The sequence below is a fragment of the Elgaria multicarinata genome, chromosome 8 (assembly GCF_023053635.1).
Source record: "Elgaria multicarinata webbii isolate HBS135686 ecotype San Diego chromosome 8, rElgMul1.1.pri, whole genome shotgun sequence".
Taxonomy (NCBI): Eukaryota; Metazoa; Chordata; class Lepidosauria; order Squamata; family Anguidae; genus Elgaria; species Elgaria multicarinata.
The window spans coordinates 32,239,926-32,264,498 of NC_086178.1; the positions used below are offsets into that span (position 1 = coordinate 32,239,926).

Below are 24,573 nucleotides of genomic sequence, written 5' to 3' on the forward strand. Positions count from 1 at the left end.
TTTATTAGTGACACATGAAAAAAATGAATGGGCTGCATTTATTTTAATTTTTAAGTCATTATGAAATGAATGCAAACCCCAATGTTTAACTTTTAACTGCACCCTTACAACATCTCATTAGGTTTATAACTAAAAACATGATATTAAGTAACTGTGGGAGAAGGTGGCTGTAATGTGTGGTGAGAAGTGTTAGGAAGCCACTAACAAGACACACAAAGCCTGGTCCTGACTGCCAACCTAGAACTTGGTCAACCTAGGGGAGTCTACACCAGCCATTTATTGCAGGATTGTATCGCAGTCGTCACTAACAGGACACATGGCGTTCACCTGCTCCTGCGGTGATCACAGCTCCACCTCTCAGTTTTACCGGAATATCCCTGACTGCTTTTGTTGTGGTTTTCCTGGCTCTCTTGCTTCCATTGCAAAGAACATTTGCAGTGTGCCCTTTACGAGGTTGTTGCTATTCACCACCAGTTCTGGGCTCAGTGAACAGCCAATCAGCTGTGAGGAGCATGTGCATGGGTATTAGCATGTTTCACTGCTGAGTGTTTATTTATTTATTTATTTATTTAAAAAACCAAACCTATCTCTGTGCAGGAGTGCATATTCGTCAGAGTTCCTATCCCCTCATGTGTTGCTATTCACCCCCAGTATCAGGCTCAGTGAACAGCCAATCAGCTGTGAGGGGTATGTGCATGGGTATCAGCATATTTCACTGCTGAGGTGTTTTTTTAAAACAACAACACATATCTATGCACAGGAGTGCATATTCGTCAGAGATCCTATCCCCCATGCGTTGCTGGTATCTATGCTGGTGTGCATCCCTCAGGAGTCATTAAAAAAAATCCTGTGCCCTGTAGCCATCTCCCTTGCCCTGCCCACTTCTACCAATATACATACACAACCACCATAACGGGGCACACACGCTCCCATAACAGCACTTCTGTCATTGAAGTAAAGATCTCTCGCATGTGTTCTGTAAGTGCCGATCGTGGGAGCGGGAACATTCAGGAGCATCCCTCCTCCATTGGACTCGATGGCCTTATAGGGCCCTTCCAACTCTACTATTCTATGATCTGTAACGAATGGATTGCAGGTGTAGATTAGCCCCTAGTGTGTGAAGAGCAATCCCCCAATGTACGATTGACTTTAAAAACAAAAACAAAAACACTTTACCATCTACTTCTCTAAAGAAATGTTACTCCAAATCTTCTATAATTCAGAAGAACTGTATGGGGGGGGGCAGGCAGTAAAAAAGAAACATCATTGCAAATTCCTAAAGTGATGAATTTGATATGGTGGTGGCATGAACATTTTGCTTTATTTCATCCCCCCCCCCCCAAAGCTAGTAAGGGTCACCACTGAAATATGATAATGCTCCTTGAAATATGATCACTGGGATGCTGGGGAAGCTACAACCCAGCATTCTGCACCATGGTATCTCAGTCTTTTGCAGCAGCCGTCTGGATGAATAGCCTTTTACCCCCTGAAGAAAAATCTCCTGGGAGTCCAGCCTTTTGTAGGGCTTCATACACACATGAGTGCATGCTAAATTGTACTTGATAGATTGAGCAAAGGAAAGGAAAGAAACCTAGGAAAAAGTTAAAGGCGCTGATCTAAACATGTAGCTGAAATTCTGACTTCTGAAAAAATGCATTGAATATACATTATTTAAATAAATAGTATGGTGGCTACATTTGCACATAACTGTAGGTCAGGAAAACTAGCTTAATAAAACATGATGTAAATGCAACCTGTTGACTCCTGCTTTGCTTCTCCCTTTGTATGAGCAGGTAAATAAACTAGACAAATAAATCCAACTTTTTCACAACTGGTGCATGGAGTCGATGTTTTCACTGAACTTTCTTTCATTTTTCTTTCATGCTTTAAGGCACTCCCAGGCTTCCATCCAGGTCTCTCCTTGGTCAACATAGCGTCAACCAAGAAGAGGCCCAGATGGAAGCCTGGGAGGGCCAACATGCATTTCCCAGATAAAATTGGAAAAAATGAGTTTTCCCCTGGACCTGGTTTGCACACACACACACACACACACACACACACACACACACACTGTTTCCAGATGTGTCCAGGCCAAACCGGATGTATGGTCACCAAAAACAGCATGCTCTGGAATCCTGTTATCACAAGATCAGAGCAAAGAAGAGGATTCTTTTCTCCAACACCTCCCAAAGCACCCAGTAGCCTCCAGGCCAGGTGGCTGGGGCCCACATAGGGAGCCCAAGCTTCCACAGGCTGGATGGGCAACCTAAACCAGCCTGCAGGCCAATGGTTGCCTAGCCATGTGTGAAGGTTTGTGGCCTACAGAGGCAAGGTAATATAGTCAGGCTTAGAGGACTGGAGTTGGTTCTGTTGGTTCAGGGTATCACTGTGAGAAGTAGTTTCATTTCTCCAGTTAAGATCCATTCCCTAGTTACGTTTCATTTCTTCAAGCCTGAAACAGTACTTTCAGTTTTGGGGGAAGCAGGGATAAATAAAAGAGTGAAAGAGAGAGCCAGACCAGAGCCAGAAAAGATCACATCATAAGGAAGGAGCTGAAAGATGCAGCTTGAAGAAGTCTAGGTGCAGCTTAGGGAAAAGAACTTGCATTTTGCTACTTTCATTTTCTTAATGCCTTTTGTATCACTCCACCCTATTGACTAAACACCTTTAATTGTAATTTGCTTATTTCAATATATTAGTAACTGTTAAATCTCAAGCATCTGGTGTGCCAATCACCCCACGTCTACACCGTAAACCAACATTACTGGGAAGGTGAAGGTAAAAGAAGGAAGGTGAGAGATCCTTTTTATTTATTTATTTATTACCCACCTCTCCACTTGGATTGAGGTGGGGAACAACAGCAAATATAAAACACATAACAACACATAAGGAGTTGCTCAGGGGGTCCAGGTCATAGAAAGAACTCTGACATCATGCCATATCGCTTACTTGGCCACATCAATACAAAGTAGGTCATATGAAAAGCCTTTGAAGGCTCCTCTCATGAGAGCTTTTCTTCCCTCAACTGTTACCATCAGCAGCCATTGCATCAGACTGAGCTAAGGGAGATGAGAGGGAGAGCAGAATTTTGCACCCCTCTTCCCTCCCAATTCCTTTTTCCTCTTGTGCGGTGACTTTTTAGATTGTAATCCTGCAGGCAGGAACTGTCTCATTTAATTGATTATCTGTATGCTGCTCTGGGAGACTTTTTGGCTGTGGAGCAGCATACAAATACTTCAAATAAATAAATTTGGAACCTAATAGGCACTGAAAAACTCAAACCATTGGGAAGTTTGGCATCAGAGCAGAACAAAACTGAATAAATGTAACACCACCAAATAGAATTAATTTTGGAGACCAGTTTTTTTTTTAAAAAAAAATACCATCTGGATATGCATTCTGCTTAAATCAACAATGCATTATTGAACTGTTTTCCTTAGCTTCAATTTAAAACAAAACAACATTTTAGGAAAATCACATTTCATTTCCAAACCGTATATCCCCTAAGAGTTTCATTTTCATAGTTCTCTGAAGTTCACACATAAGCTTTTTAGTTTTGGCCTTTGGAGAGATATACTACAACAGGATAAAGCTTGTTTTCCATATCTCCTATTTACTCTGGAGAAATCAAGAACCATTGTGTGCTTTCAGAAGGAGGATTTCCTCTAGTAAATTTGCCAGTTGAAAACAATCGTGCATTTTGATTGCTTTATTTGGCTTTGAGCATGGTAAACTCCTTAAGTAGCATGAGTAGAAAAGATTGGTATTAAGCAGCTTGGAGCCTGATATGAAACTTCTTGTGGACTTTTGTAAGGAAATATGCTAAACAAGTCACCTCATTTGCATAAAGAGAGGCAACTAAATATGTATAGCACTCACACTGTTAAATTAAGCCACATGCAAATTCCTGAACTATCATAGTGTTATACATCCATACATATTGGATTTCAATATTGGTTGATTTACGTATGCATACATATCCAGGATCTAAAATCTAGTAAAGAGATTCATCGATTCAGAGCATTACACTGGTGCAACACAATCCAAAACCAAGCAAATGGATAAATTATTGAGTTACACAGATCATTAAGTTACACAGAGAGGGTTCTATGCTTAAAAGTGGCCTAGAAATAATTTTAGATAGATGGATAGGTAGATTACTCACAGAAGGCTTAATCCATTGATTCTCCTGAAGAACTCACCTATTTAATAGTGAAAATCCAGACTTAAGATATAACCACCTAGGTGACTTAATTGTCCTACAAAGAAATTTTATTTATGTTGTATAAAAATACTTTATTTTGAACACAATTGTGTGCTTCTTTGGCGTTGTTTGTTTCGGTAGCACATAGCTATCAGGACTAGGAGCCGTTGATAGCCTTCTCCTCCAGGAATTTGTATAACCTCCTGTTTAAGCCATCGAAATTGGTGGCCATCACTACGTCTTTTGGAAGCCAATTCCATAGTTTAACTGTGCAGTGTGTGAAGAAGTCCTTCCTTTTATCTGTCCTGAATCTCCCACCAATCAGCTTCATATGATAACCCCAGGTTACAGTATTATGAGAGATGTCTCCCTATCCACATTCTCCACACCATGCATAATTTTGTACAACTCTATCATGTCTCCCCTTAGCCTCCTTTTTCCAAGCTGAACAAACCCAGCTGTTGTAACCTTCCCTCATAGGGGAGATGCTCCAGCCCCTTAATCATTTTAGTTGCCCTTTTCTGCACTTTTTCCAGCTCTACAATATCTTTTTCTAGGTGTGGTGACCAAAACTGTACACAATATTCTAAGTGTGGTCATTCCATAGATTTATATAAAGGCAGTTACAATACTGGCAATTTTATTCTTCATTCCTTTTCTAATAACGCCTAGCATGGACTAGCCTTATCTTCCTTTCTCTTAATATCATGTTTATTATTTCATTTATTAAAGTGATATTTTCTCCCATAATATGTAGACAAATTAATTTTACAGTGACATTGATTGTGCAACAATGAACCTAAAGCCACATGGAACCTCAGTCCTTTATTATCTGCATTTGTGCATGATAAGAAGCAATAATTTGGATCATTCATTATCATTAAGTGATCTATTTGTTTCTACTTGGTTTTCTATACTTCACTTCTAGGAATGCCTTTCTAATAGCTCTCTAATCTTTAGCATAATGCTGCTTTTTTAAAAAAAGAAAGAAAGAAAAGAAAATCCTATTAACTCCCTTTGAAAATATTTATCTTAATCCCTATTAATCATACATAGGATAGAAAGAAGCAATTTTATAAATTGGCTGTAATGCCTGTACATTTTAATACAGCAAAAAATCAATCCATACAGAAGAAACAAAAGTGTTATCTACTAAAAGTTGGTTCTATTGATTGGTTTTGCGTTATAGCTATATCAAGAGACATGCAGCATTACTGCATTTTAACTGGTTAGGAGAAACAGAGACAGCATCTCTAAATAATACAAATGTATGTAGCTATGAAGTATCAATAGGAGAGAAAGAGGCTCTCCAAACATTTCAATAATCACATCAATACTACTTAGACTTACGTAGGGAAAGAAATGCTTAATTGAACATGAGTAACTGGAAGCTTTGTTAAGTCTAAGAGGCCTTAGAATCTAATAGTTTGTACTAGTCTACAAAAAACAAAACAAAATTAGGGAACGCTGCTCCTCAGCCTTCTGCTAGGGGCTGATTTGCCCCTCCCTGCCATGCCAGGAATTTCACCTATATATAATGTGGTGGGAGGGAATTAAGGGGAAATGCCTTTTCAAGATGGCCCTGCCCCATCCATGACCTCTTTGTCTCTTGTGGCCACCCTCCCTCCCTCAAATCAGTGTGAGATTAGTTATCCACCCATCAGAAGACTGGGCAGAGATTTTTTGGTGCATGTTGATTCGCCCATTGGTGTACCTTTTTTGCCTATCATACCCAGAATTCTGTTAGAGTTGCTTGTTTTGACTATTCAGGTTTGACTCTGGACACAAGTGGCGGGTGCTGTGCACATCACATGAGGTGAGGAACACTACCCCACTGGAGCATGAAAGAAGGAATCATAGAATAGTAGAGTTGGAAGGGGCCTAAAAGGCCATCGAGTCCATTGATGGTCCAGGCTGCTTCTCATTGCTACCAGCTAGTGAGTGTGGTTGTTTGGAAGCTGCCCTTGGCTCATGTAGGAACTCATTAATTCACAATTCTGCAAATTTTGCAATGGAGTTCTCTGATCAAACAGTGCATACCAAAATGTGTATATTAGAGGAAAGTACACACACACACTGGTGAAAATAGCATTCAAACATCCATTATATTAGAACATTGCTTGCAAAAAAAAAGTGTATATTGGGCAACTGGACAAAAATGTATTAGGAGACATGTTTATAAAGATATGTATTTTTATTTATTTTTTGCTGTGAATTTTAAAGAAAATGAACTGAACTTTAGATCGTAAAAATGAGAAGCAGAGAGAAATAGACATTGGCAGAATTGTCCATCCCTATCCTCAAATAATATGATCCTTGGACCCCCATCCCCACCCATCAATGGGCTCAGAGCTAGTATCTGTGTGCTGCCCTCTTCTTCTGGGGATATCTTCCACACGGGTATCTCAGTCTCACAGGTCAATAGCCCATATTCAGAAACGTTGCCTGTGATGACTGTTTTCCCTGTGTGGGAGGCTGACTATATGGCTGCCAAGGTTTGTGCAACCACATTGGGCCATTTTCAAGCTGCTATAATCATGCAACTTGTGCTGTGCTGCCTGTACTTCCCCAGGTTTCTCACATGGGGTCTGTGATTGGTCTGAACCCACAGGTCAGGCTAATACCATTTAAGGGTATTGCCATATAAAGGTAATACCAGGTAAGGTGGTTGTAACCCTTTGAAGAGTAGTGCTCACATTGGTTTGGAGCCTGCTTTCTCCTCAATTTCCTTCTGGGAATTCTGGGACAGGAAGTGATGTTTTGCAGGGGGCCGAAAGCACCTGCAGCCACTGGCATTCTTCCTATGCCCCCAGGTGAGTTTCTTTGCAATGGAACAGGGAAAGTGGGAGGCTGTGGTCGCAGGGGATGCTTCTGTAATGACCTCAAAGCTTTGCACATGTTCACACAGAATGCGTGCAAAGCCATGATCTGCTTTCAGGGCAAGCAGAACAATGTTTGTGCATCCCTAAAACCATGCTATTTATTAGCTCACTATTTCTAAACAGTTGTGTTGTTGTTGTTGTTGCAAATACCCCAAAGCAGTGTACAACAAATATGGAAACTTAGAAAAACAGTTAATGGGGTAATCCTATACACATCTGTTTGAAAGTAAGTCCCATTGAAAACAATGGGGCTTACTTGTAGGTAAGTGCAACCTTGATTAATCAAAAAACTTCAGAAACTTGTAGTCTGAGCAGTACATAAAAGCAGTCTGCATTCTTTGGTTGTTTGTGCAGATTAATACATTAACCTACACAAGGATTGCAATTGTGTGGTGGAAAAGAAGGCACACGTAGTGCACTTGACCCAGATATATGTCATATACAGGTTCAAATGGTGGCATCCTTCCCCGTCAAACGAAAGGGGGCAGCAGAATTGTGCAAAGAAGCCTATGTGTGGAATGCCTGCATCATGTGTATGCCCTCCACTATACAAAGATGATATCCAGCTGGATGAGTTTTGGGTCAGCTTTGCATTAAAGGGCTTATTTATTTATGTTTCTATCCAATGCTTCCTCCAAAGATCTCCAGAGATAACTACGTCCTAATGGATATGCTACCTCCAGTATCATACGTATGCTGGGGAACATGAGTGGGAGGTTGCTATTGCATTCATGTACTACTTGTGGGTTTCCCAGAAGCAGCTGGCTGGCCACTATGTGAACAAAATGCAGGACTAGATGAACCCTTGGTGTGATCCATCTCACTGCAGTGTATGTAGGACTTCACTTTTTATCTACACAACTACCATAGGGTATGTTCACCAGGGATTCAGTGACCTGAAGAAACCATATCTCTCTGGTTCAACTCATTCTGAGACAAAGCAGACACTATGTTAAAGATGGTGCAAGCAGCTAGGTCATTTCTTCTTCTTTTGTACTCTCTCTCTCTCTCTCTGTGTGTGTGTGTAGAACGGAGGGCATGGTGGGTTTGGGAGGGAAGGGTTAACTACCCCCACACTAGGATTCCAATACTGCAAAATAATGATCCCCTACCGACAACTCTCTAGAGTCCCAGTCTGGATCTGCTCCTAACCTAAAGTAGTAAAAGGGTGTCCCTAGAGCTGCTTGCTATGTCTTTGACATAGGCCAGATTTACACCAAGCAGGATATGACACTTTGAAAACATTTTGAAAACTGTACAATGGACTGGATGAGGGCTAATAAACTGAAACTCAATCCAGACAAGACTGAGATGCTGCTGGTGGGTGGTTCTTCTGGCCAGATGGTGGGTGTTCAACCTGTTCTGGAACCATCTCTGTCACTTGAGGCCCAAGTGGCCTCGATGGCACAGAGTGCCTTCTACCAACTCCGTTTGGTGGCCCAGCTATGCCCCTATCTGAACAGGGATAACCTAGATTCAGTCGTCCATGCTCTGGTAATCTCCAAATTAGATTACTGCAATGCCCTCTACATGGGGCAGCCTTTGAAGACTGTTTGGAAGCTGCAGCTTGTGCAAAATGCAGCGGCCAGACTGATAACTGGAATCAGAAGGTTCGAACATATAACACCGATTCTGGCCCACTTGCATTGGCTGCCTATACATTCCCGAGCCCAATTCAAGGTGCTGGTTTCAACCTATAAAGACTTACACGGCTTGGGACCACAATACCTGACAGAACGCCTCTCCCAACATGAACCTACCCATACACTGCGCTCAACATCTAAGTTCCTACTCTAAAGGAAGCTTGGAGGATGGCAACAAGGGAGAGAGTCCCCCAATTATGGAATGATCTCCCCGATGAGCCTCATCTGGTGCCAACATTGTTATCTTTTCAGCGCCAGGTCAAGACCTTTCTCTTCTCCCAAGCATTTAACAGCATTTAACAACTTATGCTAAGTTTTTTTTTAATGGACCCCAGAACTGTCATTGTTTAAAATGGATACTGTTTTACACTGTAGTTTTTATATTTTTGATGTTTTTAAATTTGTATACTTTTTAATGTTCACTGTTTTAACTTTTGTAAACCGCCCAGAGAGCTTCAGCTATGGGGCGGTATATAAATTTAATAAGTAAATAAATATATGGAGGCCTACTCTTCACCAAGCAGGATATTGCAGTATGAAAGCGGTATATATAAAAGTCAGGAGCCACACTTTATAGTGTGTACTGAAGTGCACCGACAATTGTTGGGGCCCATTGACACAGACCATATACTGCTTTCATACTGCAATATCCTGCTTGGTGTAGATTAGGCCAGAGTGTGTCCTGGGCCCCAACAGTTCTAAATGGTTTTAAAGCAGTAGTGTAGATTCTGCCATAATCTCTGCATTGGCCCACTTTCTACAATGCCGCATGATTTCTTTATCCAGGAATGTGTTGTCACTGCTCTCTAGTCTTTGTAATTTGAACATTTTCATAACTTTCTCATCTGTCTTTTCGATGACACTTTTGCGATCTCCCCTTTCTCATCAATGTAATCTTTCACCCAAATGAATATGGATTTCACAGTGGAATCTGACGTGGTACGGCTGTGTTAAATGCACACTCATCCTCTCTCTACCCAATTTAGAGACCTCTGCTGGTTGAAACAAGTAGGGCTGTATGAACACAAAATAATGTAGATCTTCACTGTTTGCAATGCATGATATCTTTCCAGTGTAGCAGACTTTCCATATCCTGATGCTTTAACCCAGAGAAATATAGCCTCTTTTTCTGGCCTGGGCCAAACCCACCATTGATAGAAGATATATTTAGATTTAGGAAAGTTAATTTGGCCAGGTATACTAGACTTTTTAAAAACATCTTAACGAAGACCCTTACTGAAGGCTCCTAATGAAAACAAATCATGACCAGGAATACAGATCTTCTTTAGGACTGAAAATACTCTGAGAAGGCAACCCTATGAACAGTTACTCAGACATTAAGTCCCACTAATTTCAATTTCTTCTGCATCAACGTAAAGTGAGGTGCCCAGAAATGTACTCAGATCTCCAGATGAGGTCCAGTGAAGAATAAAGTTGAACAGTTACTTTTTGTGACTTTGAAACTCCGGTTTTATACAGCATAAAATCACATTAGCCATTTCTGCAGCTGCACCATGCTGCTGACTCATGTTCAGCTTGTGATCGACTGCAATCCCAAAATCGTTTTCACATGTACTATTGTCAAGACAGCTTCCCACACTCCATCTAGTTCCATGGCAGGTGCAGATCTGGGGCCCCAAGGTGGGGAGGGCTGTCAAATGACACCTGGAATGTAAGGGTCCTCCCTCCCTCTCCTTTTAGACTGGCCTGGCTGTGCTAGCAAAAGTAGGGTGACCACATGGAAAGGAGGACAGGGCTCCTGTATCTTTAACAGTTGCATAGAAAAGGGAATTTCAGCAGGTGTCATTTGTATGCATGCAGCACCCGGTGAAATTCCCTCTTCATCACAACAGTTAAAGCTGCAGTAGCCCTGCTCTCTTTTGTATCTGGTTACACTAGTACAGCTCCTGCAGCTGTAACTGTTCTGATTTCACCAGGTGCTGCATGCATACAAATGACACCTAATGAAATTCCCTTTTCTACACAACTGGTAAAGATACAGGAGCCCTGTCCTCCTTTCCATATGGTCACCCTGAGCAAAAGGAAGTGCCATGGCAGCTGGTGGAGCCCATCTGCCCTACAGCAAGCCATTTTAAAATAACCCTTTTCTTTTAGCTTGCAGTTGAAGTAGCCAGTCCTGGCACCAGCTCTCTTGCCACCTGAGGCAGGAGAGAACACCTGCTGCCACTGCATTATGCCCCTTCCTGCCACACGGAGATCTCTTCTCCTGACAGGTCCCCCTTATCCTTCCCTTTGCCACCACCATTGTGTTGATGCTATACAGAGCCGTGCGGTTGTGGAATTCTCACGAGAGCCCCACAGCCACCTCTGCTGGCCACACAGCGCTACATAGAGTCAACGTGGCAACGGCAAAAGTAATGGGGTGCAATGAGGGAAATGGAGGCTGGGCAGCTGCTCTGGAGAGCCCCATTGGCCACTCTCTTGCTGCAGCAAATGCCATGGTGGGAGTTTGGCTGGCAGGAGTCTACAGAGCACAGACTGGAGGCATAGTTCAGCAGCAGTGGGCCCTGTTGATGCAGGCAGAGGGAAGTGGCACAGTTCACTACTACTCCCACACCGCCGCCTGATGTGGGCATCTCACCCTGCTTCATAGAAGGGCGGGCTGTGTTAGTAGCAGCAATGTGAACCAGTCAGATGTGGCCTTTGGGGGACAAAGCCAAAAAGGGGACAAGAGTGTCATAACTGTTGCTCTTTCACCACTCCTGTGCCCTCATTGGCTATGCCCCCCCCCACAAAGGCAGTGTCTGATTAGTTCAGATCGCTGCTATTCAAAACATAAGTTTTAAACAAGTTATTTTAAAATGGTGCATGTGGGGCCTGCCACAGTGCTTCCTTTTGCCAATATTTGAGCCGAGATTTTGCCAACTTGCCTGCCTCCTCTCAAAGCTAATTATGCCCCTTCCCTCCCCCCCATGCTGTACCTGAGCATTTGATTTGACTCCCCATCCAAACAAATGCAGAACATTGCTTTTGTCTTGTTTTCTTAATTTCAGCCTAGTTTCTCATTCTATCAAGGCCATTTTATTCATGTCTACTGCAAATCTGATTAAAAATTGCGTGACACAACAACCCATCATGGCTTAATTTACTCCCAGGGGCTATTACGAGCATGTTGCACCTTTGTTCAGAGAACTCTACTGGCCGTGGCTTGTCATGTCTTCTGACCTCAAGACTTGTTTTACAGTTATTTGAGGGTTGTCTATTTGAGGGTTGTCTAACCTTCAAATGACCTCTTTGGGTTCACCAGGCATGGTGAGCTGGACACCTGCATGGCTGCACGCAGCATGCAAAGATGGCACCATGGATGCCCAGCACTGCCCCTGGGCAAAGTAAGTAAATTAAGCCAGGGTGGGCTGTCATGATGTGTGAACAGGCCCTGTGAATGGCCATTTCCTATATCCAAGAATCAGATATGTTCTGGACAGGGTTGCTTTCCCCCTGAGGGGTCAGGTTCACAGCCTAGGGATACTCCTCGAGCCATCTTTGTCACTGGAAAATGCCAGCTATGACCATTCCTGGATGGGGATAGGCTGGCACAGTGATCCATGCCTTGGTAACTTAAAGATTGGATTACTGCAGTGCTCTCTATGTGGGGCAGGATCTGCACTACTGTTTTATAACAGTTTATAATGGTTTTGACAACACACACCATATACAGTTTTCAAACCGCTTTATATCCTGCTTGGTGTAGATCTGGCCTGGGTTTTCCTTTCAGGCCAGTCCAGAAACTGCATCTAGTGCACAATTCAGCAGTTAGTTTGCTGTGTGGGGCAGCCTACCATGAGCATGTTACAGCTTTGTTCAGAGAACGGCATAGGCTGCCAATATAGTACAGAGCCAAATTCAAGGTAATGTTATTGATGGCCCTCAACAAGCTGGGACCAGGCTACCTGAGGGAGCACCTTCTCCCATATCAACCTGCCCATTCACCATTCACGTCAACCAATCAGTGTCTTCTGCTTCTTCCATTGCCTCCACTGACAGCAACTAGAGAGAGGGTCTTTTCTACAGTAACACCTTTGGAATTCTCTCTCCTCTGCAGTGTGACAGGCACCATTATTGATGGTGTTTTGGCACCTGGAGAAAACATTTCAGTTTACCTAGGCATTTGGTGATTTTAATATCTAGCTTAGTAGGTTTTGGGTTTGGTTTTTATCGTTATATTCTAATTGTTATTTTAATGAATGTTGTACAGTACCCTGTGATCTGATAATGAAGGACAGTACATAAATATTTTCAATAAATAATATGCAGAATGCTGGATCATCTATTTTCTTTATTCGTTACATTTTTCTCCCACTTTTCCTCCAAGGAACTCAGCTACTCCTTTCCTGTAAGGTAGGTTAGGCTGATGGAAATGTTGCTCATGATAGAAATAGCTACATGGACCCGATTCAGCTTAGGACCATGGCACAACAAAGACTTAAAGTCCCCACCTTCCACTGTGATCCAAAATGAAGTTCTTCCCCCGCAGCTATTGAAAGAAAGAAAGAAAGAAAGAAAGAAAGAAAGAAAGAAAGAAAGCAATTGTATAGATAACATGGTGTCTAATTTGGCTCTAACTTTGGATAAAACTCTCCATCTTTGAACTTTACACTTTGTAGAAAAATATTATACAAAAATATAATTGTTTTCATCTCTGTAAATCCATGCAGGAATTCAAGTTTTCTCCATCACTACCTCTTTAGCCCAACAAAAGAAGTTTACTTAAATTGAAACCATGCTGTAATATATAGCTTCCCCCTAGAGGAAACCTTAAAATAAAAAAAAGTGCTACAGACATTTATCTCTGCTCAAATTATGGCAAATTGTCAGCACGTCCTGTCCATATGACCTTTTTAGTTCTCTGAATTATAATCTAAGGCTTCTAAATGTCTTCCTTACAGCAAAATTTGCCTGTGAACCAATAATGAGATATCTAGAAGCATCCTTTAAAAAAAGAAAGAAAGGGGGGAATTAAATAGTAGAGTGTTCTAAATAATTCTTCCCTATATACTAATAAATCAAAGGTACTGGAACTGCAAAGTCTCCACTGGGAAATGTGAAATTATACTGAAGGCAGGGCGTATTTTTCAAGCACACTTCTGCTTCTGCATATTTTGAAATTCTATCTATTCTAGTAGTTTCCTTTGTTAAGAATCTGAACCTTGGTAACAACAATTTATTTAAACGATATACAACTGAGAGCTCTTTTTTTTCTATGTGCAGCTAGATTGCCTCTTCCTGGTCCATTCAGCTAAAAGAAATCACACTGCAAAAAGAAAGGGCTTATGCTTTGCGCTGAAGGATGGATTGGGAGGGGGTGGCAGCCTGCTTTATATGCTTATATAAAAATTCAGAGGAATCAAGACGTAATCTTAGGAAGAACTTCCTCTTTAATTGCATTATGTTCTCTCATTTAACTTGCTAAGAAATTCAAAGGATTACATATCTGTTGCCTAAAACGCCAGTACTGCTTTCCTTGCAAAGAGAAGATGAAATGAATGTATTCACATATGATTCCAAAAACCTCTAGAGGGTCCATAAATTGTATAAAGTATAAGTCACATTGGAGTAGGGTGAGGGGCAGAATAGAAAATGGATCTCCGAAGCCAAATTGTGTGAGCGTTGTGAATTAATGGGCTAAATTGGCAAGCTAATATAATAGCTTTAGTTAATTTGGTTCACATCAGAGTGTGCTATCATACTGGAAAAGGCCTTGAGAATATGACATGAAAGATGACAAACGAATGAAACGAGCATTAGCGAAAGGCACAAAAAGAAAAGAAAGAAAAGCAGCCCACATACCTCAATTTTCTCTTCATGAACTAATCCTAGGAATACACAGTTTCACTTTGGCCAATTTAAAATTATAGCTCTCCACCACCACCAAAAAAAGTTCAATTAAATGAAGCAGTATTTTAAATTGCTTTGATTGCTCAAAGGACAGTGCACATAGATAACAGGTAAAGAAAAACATACAGAGAGAGATGTTATTAGTGGATCTTGAAAGGGACTTTTCTGTCGTGGAAAGTGTAGCCATCCTACCTTCTGTTCACACAACCACTTCTTCCACATAACCCAAGGACAACTCAATTGATGGGTTGGTTACAGGAAATCCTGGGTATTGTGTCAACAGGACCAAAGATGTTACTGACAATAATGACAGGACATTTTGAGAACAGCACAGCCAAGTCTCACCAACACAGAGAGAGAGAAAAAAAGAACAACCCTGCTAATTCAGGCTTCCCAACTCGATGCCCTCCAGCCATCTTGGATTACATTTTACCATTGGGCATGCTGGCTGGGGATGATGGAAGTTGTAATCTTAACCCATTTTGGAAGACACCAGGTTGGAGGCAGCTGTTCTAGTTCTTTGGCACCCAGATCTTTAGTATCACATGAAACTGTGAAATGCCTGCCTCTGACATACTTAAAAGAGAAGTAATGTGGTTTTAGCCAAAAATTGGATGTTGTAGTGCCCTCACTGCCTTAATAGATTACTTCTTAAATAGTTGGGTCCTTTTTCTAGTTGGGCAACTGTGTTTTCCCTCCTCATATGTATAGATTTTCTTGTATCAATTTATGCAAATTCATTCAAATTAGCCTGGTTTGAAAATATTGGTCTTATGTCTTCATGCCCAATTTTTAAAATATATTTATTTCCTTGATGCCAAATGGCTTTTTGAAAGAAAGAAAGAAAGAAAGAAAGAAAGAAAGAAAGAAAGAAAGACATACTAAGACATCCACATACCTTTCTTGTCAGGAATTATGAATAGTGGCTCAAAACCCCCCCCACTAAAAAGTAAGAAAGTTTGGGCTAGCAATAACCCCTCTACATGGGTACACAACTGTATGGAGGGATGCAGAAGAGAAGTAGGAGACCCGACAGGCAGCTCATTTCATATCTTATTACTTTCCTCAACAACTGCAGAATATGGAGAGAGAATCTGCAGCCCGTCAGTGTAATCATGTGCATTGCATAGAAGAATATTACGGTGGGGAGTAGCACTCAGTTAACCTTATTTTCCTGCATTATTTTTGAAATGCAGCAACATTGACTCATTTGAATTAATGAAAAGCCAGACAGCTGGCTATTACTCAAGCAAGTATATTGCCCAGTAAACAGTAAACACATATAACCATGGCAACAGCAGCTGCCATTTTTGCTGCAGGTAAACAGTAAAGCCAGTTCTTCCAAGGGCTCAGCTTTGAAAACTGGAATGAGAATCCAATGTTCGGTTAAGGCTGCAGTACAAATGCACACTTACCTAAGGAGTAAGCCCCATGAAATACATTGGGGTTTACTTCTAAGTCAACATGCCTAGAATTGCACTATTACACTTTTGCATAAGAACAAAAGTGCCATGCTGGATCAGACCAAGGGTCCATCTAGTCCAGCCCTCTGTTCACACAGTGGCCAACCAGCCATCGGCCAGGGATGAACAAGCAGGACATGGTGCACCAGCACCCTCCCACCCATGTTTCCCAGCAACTGGTGCACACAGGCTTACTGCCTCGAATACTGGAGATAGCACACAACCATCAGGACTAGTAGCCATTGATAGCCTTTGCCTCCAGGAATTTATCCAACCCCCTTTTAAAGCCATTCAGATTGGTGGCCATCACTACATCTTGTGGTAGTGACTTCCATAATTTAACTATGCACCATTTAACTATACAGTGCTGCCAGAGACAGAAAGGAGCAATGTATATGCACATGCAGGCACTATGAGGCTTCCGCATTTGGTAATGACTTTGACCTGACTGGAATGCATGGCTCTTTTTAGCACCCAACTCCTGCAATGTGAATTCACTGGTTTAGCCAGTTATTTTGGACTTTAAAGGATACTGTACAGCTGAGCTTATGAGTTAGCACAGGCTTAGCTGACCGCATCTGGCTGGATGACAAAATTCTGGAAAGATTCCTGCCAAGAGCATGCCCATATTCATGCAGTGAGCACTACCTATTTTTTGGGGGGGGGGTTGTTGCATTCCAGACACCACATCTCCTCTTGTAATCACCTCCATCAGGAAGTACTTTCAAACTTGGGGGGAGGAGGAAACCTCACAGGTACAGATGATGAATAGACCCTGTCATTTTTTTTTATGGCCGTATTTATAGCAAATTGCTCAGGCAGGGCAGAGCCGCCCTTTATAGGAAAGAGCATCATGTGGTAGGCTGGCTGCTTTAGAAACAAAAAGCAAAGCAAGAGCCATAATTCCAAGTTGTGCTGAGTTTTTCTTGTAATATAAGAAGATACATAGGCCATCCATGTGTGGTTCAACCTTAGCCAATAGCACGATACAAACAACTCAGAGGTGAAGTAATGGAGCATACTAATGTCTAGAGGTATTAGAAAGAACTTAAGGGGGAATTACAAAATGAACCTTCTGCCCCATACTCACTGGCACTCCAGAGGGTGAGAAGGTAGAGCACCTCTCTCTCTCTCTCTCTCTCTCGCTCTCTCTCCAAATTCCCAGATGACATCACCCAGAGGCTTCATATAGCTGTTAAAAAGTATAGGTGACAAGTGAGGACCTTGCAACCCCCCCCCCAAACTTCAGTGTTGTGTCCTCCAATGCTACGTTGTTAAACCAACCCTGTAGGTGAGCAAAACCACCATATCACTGTGGTCTCTAGCTCCAACCCACATAGCTGGTCCAGTGAGATAACCATGATCAATGGTATCAAAAGCCACCAAGAAGTCAAGGAGAATCAACAGGTTCACACTCCATGTAGCTCTGTCCCAAAAAAAGGTCATCCACCAGGAAGTGGAGGCTGGTGGGTTCAATTTTGGTGTGGCTTTAAATCCATTCCAGGTGTTAGTTAGAATGAGCCAGGAATCTAATGGAACTATCCTAAGTTCTGAACCTATTTAGGGATGCTGCTCAGCACCTTAGATAGCCTCTTGGACTTCTGGCTGGTTCTGAGTAAAGCCCAGAATGGATTCACAGCCACACCAAAATCAGAGCCAGCAGCTTCCATTGCTGTCAGGGCAACCGAGGCAGTTTCAGTGCCAAACAATGGCCTAAGCCAATATTGAAATGAGTCTCGATAATCCATTTCATCCAAAAGCACCCAGAACTGGACTGCACTACCCTCTCAATCACCTTGTTGAAAAAGGAGATATTTGTGGCCGGGAGATAGTTGTTACAATCTTCCTTGAGGAGTGGTCTCACAACAGCCTGTTTCAAGGCTGCCAGGACCACTCTGTCTCTCAATGAGGCTTTAATTTCCCCTGGTTCCACCCACTCAAACCCCTTCATCTTGATGTAGACAAAGATAGGTAAGGGTCAAGAATACAGGTGGCTGGTTGGACCTCTTCAATCACCTTGTTCGTGCATTTAATGTAATATGGCCCATAGTGTTTCTCAAAAGCACTAGAGTAATGTGAAAATTAAATTAGTGATTTTCCAGGTGTTTTTTTTTTAGGGGGGGTTACTTCTGGAATGGTACAAAAATAATTTAAGTTCTTGTGTTATACAAATACTTCCACAGCCATAAAAAGGCACAAAATGAAAGAGTGGTCCAATGGAATATGATCAGTCCCCTTTAATATATAGTCACTCTCAGTTAATGCATATGCCTGAGTTTCCAAGGATTACGTTCTCAGCTCCACAAGAAAGCTTTTAAAAAGCTATTCCAGTTGCCATTGTTACAAATCAGAAGTGTTTTTAGAACTGTGATGATCAAACTGAGAATGTGCCACTAAACAAGGCAACTTTTCTTTTCTTATTTTGTTAATAGGAGAGTGGTTCTACAGCAGAACAATGTAATACCTAAAATTGATTTTAGATGGAGCTGCTGCCACTCTGTCATTTCTTAGCCAGCAACTGATGCTCTACTACCCCATTCTTTTGCAGTAGTTTCTTCTGCCTATTTCTACTATTTATATTTCTGGCTAACTAAAGCTATATCCAGCTCCTTACGCTCCTGGTAGTATGATTTAGCCCTAAATCAGCAGTGCAGTAAAGAGTGCTAGGGGATTTGTGTAACAGAGCACCAGAAATCCTTTGCTTTGGTCTGAAGCAAAGACACAGATGAGTCGCCTTGCTTCCCAATATTCTATGCCTGGATTCATTACCAGCACCGCAAGAACATAAAGAAGAGCCATGCTGGTTCAGACCCAGGGACCATTTAGTCCAGCATTCTGTTCACACAGTGCCCAACCAGGTGCAAACCAGAGACCCACAAGCAGGACACGGGTGAAACAGCACACTCCCACCTATGTTCCCAGCAACTGGTGTATATAGGCTTACTGCCCCTGATATTGGAGGTGGCACATAGCCATCAGGACTAATAGCCATTGATAGCTGTCTCCTTCCGGAATTTATCCAGCCTCCTTTTAAAGCCATCCAAATTGCTAGCCATCACTACATCTTGTGATAGTGAATTCCATAGTTTAACTATGCAAAAGAAAAGCCAGTGGAGCCTTGGCAGGAAAGGTCCAGTCAGGGCCAGAGGAAGAATATTTGAAAGTGGGAGTTGATGTTACAACTATCAAAGAGGTGACACCCAAAACAGCATTCTTCCTGTTTCTCTACAGTGTTTTAAGACTTAAGTCCACTCACTAAATGACACATGACACATGTTCACAAAAGCCTCTCCATACGTACAGCCAATGCATGGTTGGGGTAGCAAGATTACACATGGCATCCCTAGCTCTGAGTTGCCCCTGATGAGACCCACAAGCTAATGGGTCTCATCAGGCCCCTAATGAGTGGATCATCAGTAGGTGTGGAAAGCTTTCTGTACATAGGCTGTCCACAGCAGCAGGAACTCTCCATAATAGGGGATCCCATGGCTTTGGAGAGCCTGTGCATGTACAGCTGGGCATGCATAGGGACCCTTTGCTGATGTTCTGTTCAACACAAACAGAGGGAGGAGTTGAAGCCAGCCAACAAGGTCCAGCTCTTGGAAAGTTATGAGCTTATGCATTTCCCCATCTCCATCAACCACAGCCTGCCCTGTTGAATAGGGATATGGAAACCCACCAACCAATGTGGCAATTGTACCTAAATGTTGCAGGTGTGTGTGTGCCATTTTGAGGAGCAACAAGACGTTGAGCATAAATGCCTGCTCCTGTTCAAATTCTGGAAATAGGGTAGGGTTCTTGAGAAAGAAATCCATTCTGGCAAGCCAATCCAGTGTCCTCAAAATTTCCAGAACAGAAGTCTCTTTTCTCTAAGAATTAGTGCTAAAAAGGGCAAGCATAAACTGTTATCAGTTCCTTAATCCTTACACAGTACATAGTAAAGGGCTGCATTCAATTACCACAGGTTCCTCCAAACTTTGTCCCTCCAGATGTTTTGGACTACAACTCCCATTATCCCTGACCACTGGCCATGTTGGAAGTGGCTGATGAGAGTTGCAACCCAAAGCATCTGGAAGCACCCAGGTTGGGGAAGGCTGATGCAACCTCATGCCAAACTTTGAAGATACATATCAGGAAGACCTTTGTTCAGGGACAACCTAATAACACTTCAGTACGTTTCCAAATTTACTTGCAAGAAATCTTTAATGAGAACCAGCCATATATGGTCACTGAATGAACCGAACTTTATTAGCATTGTGGCAAATGTGGTACAGAGGTATCAATTCCACCATGTAAATACATATCTGATACAAGAAGTCACAAGAGGCATTTGTAGGCTGTCAGAAGAACAATTATTAACCAGGAAGCAAACTGGTAAACAATAATTTTCAAATGAGGATTAATAGGCCATGCTGTTGCGCACTGGCGGCTAACATGGGCCTATACACTTGCCAGATGGATTTTGACATTCGTAGTTTGGGTATCTTAGGCTCTCAGAGCTAAGGATTAAAAGTAGTCCTTCCAACTTTACCGTTCCGGCTTTGAACAGGAGGGGTACAATTCAGTAAGGTGTGCAGTTTTGAATAGGAGGGGTGCCTGGGGAGTGATCAGGTATAAAGTGTGGGACAAACTTACCAACTACACTCCCAGTTGCTGGTAGCCACCAAACCCCCCTGTCCAAAGTGAGTGCAGAAAGTATTGTTCTCCCAGTAGGGTGGCCACTTATGCATCACTCAGAAAGAGAAGATGCATCACCAAAGAAGAGAGAAAAATACAGGAAAAAATGCACATGCTAAGTTATGTGTGTTGATGAAAATTTAGAAATCCTTACTGTAATTTCAATAGAAATGTAATACGTCTCACCATAGTAGGGAAGATTGTGACCAGCTGACCTGTGTGCGCTCCTATCCTGGTGATAACGGTTGATGGGCAACTTCAAAGCCCCTGTTCTCCCTTTTCATGTGCTTTATCTTTAAGCCAGATGAGGACTGGACATCTCTTCAAATACAGGATGTCTTCTAATTTGGGACTGTCCTCTGTAAACTAGGCAATTTGGCTATTGTGTTTCTAATTGTTTCATGACAATTTATTTATTTGTTTTACTAATGTATGTGTGGCGCTTATATACTGCTGAATATCATAAAATCTTTAAGTAGTTGACATTGTTATACAATAATGTGGTGTCCTAAAGCTATATCAGAGTGAGAGTAATGCTTCCTGCCATTGCTCTGGAACTATCAGGATTGGGCCCTAAGCAGCTATCAAGGTGGGGCCAAGAGCAAAGGAGTACTGCATACCTTATCTTTCGGGGGAGTCCAACACCATACAGAAAAGGATGAATTTCCCCTTATTGGACCAAGAAACCATCCACCCACAGTGCCTCCATCTTGTTATGAATGATTTTCAGTAGATTTGCTTTCATCCCATTATTGAGCTCAGACAATGATTCATCCCTTCCTCACGTGTATGAGATGGCATCCAGCAGCTGAACCAGGTGTCATCTGCATATTGCTGACATGTTACTACAAATGCCTTAATGACCCTTCTTGGTGGATTCATATAGATGTCAAATAGATGGGGATGGATTGGAATTCCATAGCACAAATGCTAAAGGTTCAAACAATTGTCCCTCAAATTACCTCCAACTCCCAATTTATGTACTGTTGGGAATACTGCAAACCCATCTGCAATCCATTGGAAGGGGGCAGTGTTGCAGTTAGTCCATTCATGGGAATTTTGACCACAACTAGGCTTAGAATCTCTCTATAGCCTACAATGTGGTTTCCGTTACACCTTTTGCTTCCTCCCATTCCTACTCCCTCTCTCTTACCTCCACCATTGCTGAGAGCACATGTGTTTGTTTTCTCGCTCCTGCTGGTGTAATAAAACAGAAAATGGATGGAACAACTCTTTTTGAAACTCTACACTGTACCTGCACTTCACATGTGAGAACATTTGTGAGTAAAACTGTTTCCTTCCTTTCATGAAAGAATGGTATGGTGTCTTTTTATTATTATAAGATAACCTTGTGTGCCTGTGGGGCTGGTAAATGCTCATTCGATTTTGCCTTTTGTTTTTCTCTGCTAATTGTCTTTCTAACAGAAGGCATCATTACTAAATAATTGCATCACATAGCTCGTCCTGGAGGACACCATGGTCAATGGTATCAAAGGCCACTGAGGTCCAGGGCCATTTCTACACGTGCCTTTTTTCTCAGGATCATCCCTGGATCATTCCTGTGCATCTAAATGCCACACAATGGATCCCAGGAGCAGGCAGGGACGATCCCTCCATTTTCCTGGGATAACTCTTAGGAGGAGAAAGGGCCCGGGACAATCAATAGGGTCACAATCCCTCTGTCTGTCTGTCTGTCTGTCTGTCTGTCTGTCTGTCTGTCTGTCTCCTGGAACTGGTCATCTGTTAGGGCAACCCAAGCAGTTTCTGTGCCCAAACCAGACCTGAAATCTGTTTGACTGGGGGTAATTATTGTGTCTTCATTCTGTGACAGATGGCAGCATGATGTACTGATAGCAGCACTCAGCATACTCAGACGTTTGCCAAGGGTGCATGGGTGCTGATTCCTGAACTGGATTGGGGCCATTTTCCTGCCTGTTCCCCTAGCTGTTTTTACCTTGGTGGCTGTGAGCTTTCTGCCATTTGAAATTATCCAGAGTGCTCTGGAACAATGCTACACCAAGGAATTTTATGAATTTTAAAATGGTGGCAGCCTCAGACTGCAGTGACGCTACTGCCCACCATCCAATAAACCTACCAGCAAGCCCACAGATAGCAGGACTGGACCTACAGGTACTGGGAGATGTACAAGACAACTCCGTGCTGGGTGCCTTCTCAACCTGGAGCTTGGCATAAGCATTTCCAGTTTAATCTGTTCTTTGAAAATTCTAGGCCTTGAGTGTTTGGCTGTTAGAACTAGGGATGATTGAATCTGTCAATATCAGTTTCTCATTTTTCCAATGTTACATTTGGTTGTCCTGAACTTTGATTTTTTTAAAGACGTTTGCATGAAAATTTGAATGCATTTTTGCACACATTTCTCCTAACACAATATGTAATTTTGCTGAAAATTGCATATAAGCAAGCAATCTTCTAAACAAGTTTCCTAATATAATACATTTTAATGCTATTTTCATGACTGTAGCAATTTCTATATGCATCTTCCTTTACTATATGTATTTATTTATTTATTTATTACATTTTTATACCGCCCAATAGCCGAAGCTCTCTGGGCGGTTCACATGTATGCATTTTGTACAGTTTTTTTTTAATTGGAGGACTCCACTACAAAATTCAGAGAAGTGCGAATTTTGAAAGCTATCTGAGTTTGAGCTGTATTGTCTTGAAAGTTCAAAATCAGGTAAGTTTGCATTAAAATGTGAACCACATAAATTTCTCCCTCATTTCTGGTTAGAATTGATCGAGACCTGAGCCAATGCTCACTAGATTGTCACCATGCCAAAATCTTTGGGTGGGGAGCAGTATATGAATATTTTAAATAAATTAATAATAGAAGTGTTGGGTTGTGGGATATCTGCCATTAATCTAAGGTGGTTTCTACTGCTTGATCTTGAATCTTTTCAATAGTACGGCATGATATGAATCAGGAGGAGCAATGGGATCAAAATGGAAGAAGGGATATTTGGCAAGGAAGTCCATTTATCCTGGTGAAAAAGTGCAGATGTTTTTACAAACACCAAAATGCTACTGCTAGTTATTAGAGACTATGGCAGCAACTTTTATAATCTAGATAGGTTGGCCTATAAGGTTGTGACATGGCAATGTACTGACCTCAAAACAAGGCATCTTGTAAAATCCCCTACATGTTTCCCAATAAACTAAGCCACACAATAAATCTTAAACTTTAAGAGAAGAATTTAATGCACAGCCGAAAGAACCTATCTGGAAAGTACAATACATGTAAGCCATGACTAAAATGTTTCAAAATGGAAGGAACATCAAGCCCACTCTACCTTGTAAAAGCAGTGACACCGAAATGAAGAAGTGTTGACAGATTTACCCCCATTTCAAGGTCTGCTACACTGATGAAAGGGGATACTGATATTTTTTTATGTGTGTGTAGGGCAGGGGAGGTGAGAACAGCAAAGAGGAAATCAAAGTTAAGGATACCAAACAAAATTAAGAACAATCATAAACCAAGGAGGTATTAAATCATATAAGAGTATAGGGCAGGCTGTGCTATGCCTGCAAAGGGCTTTTTTCAGGGCAAGGTGGAATGTAAGCTTGAATAAGAGAGAAGGCTGACAATTTGCCCTGAATCCTTTTCATCATTCCCTGCACAGGAAACCATGGCACAATGCACCCCTGGCTATTAGAACGAATAGGCCTTTCAAGGTAAGTGAGGTTGAGTGGAGTTTCTCTGCCCTCCTTTAAGTGGTGGTATTGCTTCTGCTGTTTGAATTCCAGCAGCTGCTTCACAGGATTGGGCTACCCAAATCAATGGATTGCAAAGGAAGCAAATAATGAAGAATAAGGACCAAAACAGATGC

General features: G+C 41.9%; 1 protein-coding gene across 1 annotated transcript in view; it reads right to left on the reverse strand.

Moving 5' to 3' along the window:
• The window catches only part of MBNL1 (muscleblind like splicing regulator 1), a 318,050-nt gene extending 294,993 nt beyond the window's left edge, over window positions 1-23,057 (reverse strand). The window contains exon 1 of the mRNA XM_063132097.1: window positions 23,047-23,057. The gene's annotated coding sequence lies outside the window, so the exon portion shown is untranslated. The remainder of the gene's footprint in view (window positions 1-23,046) is intronic.
• Window positions 23,058-24,573: the final 1,516 nt, after the last annotated feature.